Source organism: Orcinus orca, chromosome X, assembly GCF_937001465.1.
Source record: "Orcinus orca chromosome X, mOrcOrc1.1, whole genome shotgun sequence".
Taxonomy (NCBI): Eukaryota; Metazoa; Chordata; class Mammalia; order Artiodactyla; family Delphinidae; genus Orcinus; species Orcinus orca.
In genome coordinates this window covers 121,996,537-122,000,973 of record NC_064580.1, presented here as the reverse complement: position 1 = coordinate 122,000,973, position 4,437 = coordinate 121,996,537, and positions in this window count along the sequence as shown.

The following is a 4,437-nucleotide window of genomic DNA, read 5'->3' as shown; positions in this document are numbered from 1 at the left end:
TGTTAGTAATTTCCAAGAAACAAATACTCCTTCAATGCAATCACATAAAGGAGTCCAGTAGCTCTGGGCAAAGAGCACAGGATTTTAAGAGCTTTGCAACTGATCACAGATATCCTCTGGCAAGTTTGCCTTTTCTCAGTGGAAAAATAAATAATTTTATCCCACCAATTGGATTGACCTGCATGATACCAACTAGTAGAATAATTGTGCTAGTTAACCATTTCTTTTCTCTGAAGCCAAACAAGATGTTTGAAAAACTAGCTTATTTGGAAGCATAAAAATTTGAAAGATAATATAAGATTTGATACATATTTCATTGAGTCTGCTTCCCTTAACAAAGGATAAGGCTCTCATACCAATTGGAGAGGTAGAGAGAATTATTTTCTTTCCCTTCCCACCACATTTTTCTTCACAGTAATCAAGTATGTAGTTGTTATGGTCTGAATGCTTATGTCCCCTCAAAATTTATATGTTGAAATCCCAACCCCCAAAGATCATGACATTACTAGGTGGGTACTTTTGCAGGTGATTAAATCATGAAGGTGGAACCCTCATGAATGGGATTAATGCCCTATAAAAAGAGACTCCAAAGAGATCCCTAACTCCTCACACAATGTAAGGCCATAGTGAAAAGGCACCAGCTACAAACTACAAAGAGGGCCCTTACCTGACCATACTGGTGACTTGACCCTAGGCTTCCCAACCTCTAGAACTGCGAGGAATAAATTTGTGTTGTTTATAAGCTACCCAGTTTGTGGTATTTCATGATAGCAGTCCAAATGGATGAAGACAGTAGTGATGGTTGTGGTGGTGGTGGAGATAGTGATGGTGGTGGTGATGGTGATGCTGGTGGTGATGGAGTGTAGTAGTATCAGGAGTAGTAGCAGTTAACATATGTGATTATCTACTGTATCAGACTCTGCTACACACTTCACATGCATTATCTCAATGATTGAGGTAGGTTCTACTGCTATTCCTATTTTACAGATGAATAAATGGTGAACTTATTCAAGGTTTCACAGCTAGAAAATGAGAAGTCCAAGATTCAAATTAGGGCTGTCTGTGTGCCTATGAAGCTTAAACTTTTCCAAAGAGAATCTAAAATCAACCAAAAAATAAAAACAAATGAACAAAACAAAAATAACAACAACAACAAAAGTCCCAGGAAATGCACAAGAAAGAATATTGTAAATTTAAACCCCCAGAGAAACTTCGATACACAATCCCTTGCTTTGTCACAATGATCCTCTATTCCCTGAGCTTCTGTACATGATGTCATAGCACATATTCAATATGTCACTCCAGGGAAAATCCACAGTTAAGTTGTCTATTTACAGGGGCCAAAATCTTCTTCCAAGCCACTCTAAAAGTGTAATATTCAGTGGCACGTATTGATACAATGCTTAAGATAGAGTAATTCAAGAGAGCTTCTATAAATGGAAACACACAAGGAGTTTAGATTTGAGTGCATTTACAAAGCCACATATAGGGAACGGCTTTAAATTCAGCTGGCAAATTCTTTGCTACTGGAGGTTTTTATTTTCCTGACTAGTCACTACCTTTGAGGGATAGGTTAGTGTGAGAGGAACAATTGATTTTCACCCCCATAACTGACTCTTCCATATGAAAATCCTCTCTTTAGAAGTTGTCTACCAACAAAGAAATTGGGGCTGACTTAATCCTAGAACACAAACTTGGCAGTGAGGTAAAATTAGTTTTAATTTTTATAGTGTGCATGATACACACATGCACACCCACACAAAATTAAAGCCTTTTTAAAAAAAATCAATGTTGCATTTGCAGTGAGTGCATGAACACAAGATGTTCAGAATTTTTAACTCTCCTAATCATATTGCACATCTATATTTTTAAAATTATTCTTTAGCCTGGTAGCTTTAAGAATAAACTGAGCAATGATTCCTCTTTATTCTATTGATTTCCCTGTGCATTTAAGTTTCTATTTGTGAGGCACATAAATAATGGAGATATCATCTCAATAGGCATTGTCATTGTTCATCTATAAGCTTTCCTTTTACATGTCTTATTGGCAACATCGTTATTACGATATTGACAAAACTTGGGGGAGGGGAGTTCAATTTACGGTTTACTGAATGTCTTCCTCTCAAGATGCAAGCAATCTGGGGAAGGTTTAAACTTCTATGTTAGGCTGTGTCTACACAATAGCAAGTAAATGCCTTTTCCTGATATTGCTCAGTGATTAAAATCACTCTGTTTCTTTTCTATTGGTTGTTATTTTCTGAGGATGTAAGTGCCCTAATTTGGTTCTCAATCATTCTCATTTAGATGTATTATTATTATGTGGCTCCCTAGCTCTCTTCAAATAATTTAATTATTTAATCCCCAAAGTGTAAATTTGAGAACTCGTTGAATTTGACCACTAAGACCTGGCTTAAGCCTTTCCTTTGACCCAGTACTTGAAGCCTAGGCCCCTTTGGAGAAGGAAGAGCTAATAAAGCAATGATTCTCCATCCTTAGGAAGTCCCAGATCATCCAAAGGATATGGTGCACACCTGTCCATAAAGATGTCCCACTAGGACAGTGATTTGTAATGACAGTGCTGAGAAGTCAATAATGATCATATCTCCTCCAGTTCTCCCCCCTGTTAATAAATGGCACCAACATTACCTGGATGTTGCTGATTTCCTTCCTTTTTCTTTAAGGTCCCACATGCAATTCATCAGCAATTCTGCTAAATTTATTTTCGTATTATACCTTGCGTCAAACCACCCCTCAACACATTTATCACTATTATATTTTAATCAAAGCTATACAATCTCTTGCTTAGTCTCCTGCAGTGGCCTCCTGACTGATCTTCCTGCTCTCACCCTTGCCCTTTACTCTATATTCTCTTCACTGCAACATGAGTTCCTTCTAAAATATAAGGCAGATCATCTCACTCCATTGCTAAAATCTTCCAATACCATGATAACAGAATAAGCTCCTAATTCTTTACCATGCTGTGGTAGATTGAGTATATTCTTCACCTCTCCATGTATCCATATGTTTGCTGTGGTCTCATTGTGAGAGAAGTTTATTTCCCCATTTCTTGATTTTTAAGCTTGAATTTGTGACTTGTGTTATCCAATGGCATGTAGCTGGAACTGCTAGTGTGCCATTCTGAACACTCAACTTTAAGAGTCCTTGTATGCTCACCCTTTTGTTCCTCTGTCATTTCCAGAAGAAAATACCTCAGTTATCCTGCAGATCTCAAGGAAAAAATGAAAAACTCTTGAAGTGGTGCCACTCACATTTCACAGCTGGAAGCATAGCTGCCTTAGCCAACCCACAGACCTGCTGTGGAGAGCAGCTCCGTTTAGCTAAGCCCAAACTCAATCACACAGATATGTGAGCAATAGAAAATGAATATAAGTATAAATTACTGAATTTGGGGTGCTGTTACATATGATATTACAGTTCTCCAAAGAAACAGAATCAATAGAATATATATCTATAGATAGATATAGATACAGATATACATACAGATAGATAGAGATAAGAAGAGATTTATTTTAGGAACTGACTAACATGATTATGGAGGCTGAGAAATCCCACAGTCTGTCCTCTGCAAGATGGAAAACCAGGAAAGCTGGTGGTGTAATTCAGCCCAAGTCCAAAGACCTGAGAAACAGGGAAGGTGATGGTGTAAGTCTGAGGCCAAAGGCTTGTGAATCAGGAAACTGGAGGTCAGTGGTGTAAGTCCTGGTCTGAGAACGAAGATCTGAGAACCAAGAGATAAATGTATTATATATTTCATCTGTCTCAAAGAAGTTGTATATTCATTTTTAATCCAAATCATAGATACATTTCAGTTATAACATATAAGACTCATTAAACAACAAATATAAACACTAATTAGTGATCAGCCAGTTTTGCGTAGTTTTGATAGTGTCTACCCAAACACACACACACGTGCATACTGGTTTGGGGTGAAATGATTAATTTGGTCAAGCAATCACTTCTTTTTTTGTTCTTTTTTGTTTGCATCTACAAATGCCACACTCTCAGTCCATGCCTCTCCCACTCCCTCAACCTTGGCAACTATAAGTCTGTTCTCTATGTCCGTTTCAGTTTCATGGACAGTGATTGCTATCTATGAAGCAATCACTTCTTATCATAAACTACTGCTACACAGTTCCTATTTTTGAATTGAATTCCTATCTTCAGAATAAATGACTGGCTGAATGCATATTTTCCAAAATGTCCTTTTCTCAGGAAGTCTCAATTTCATCTTAGTAATATTTTTTTGTGGTCAATTCTTCCTTTCTGCAAGTCAAATTCGAGATTTCTGTGAGTTTGTTGCTATGTTTGCTTCCTCGGTCAGTTTTCCTTGCTACCCTTGCTGTCCCTTGTCTAGAGCTCTCCTCACAGTATATACTGCATAAATGCCTATTGACTGATAGGCAATGACTCCTGGTC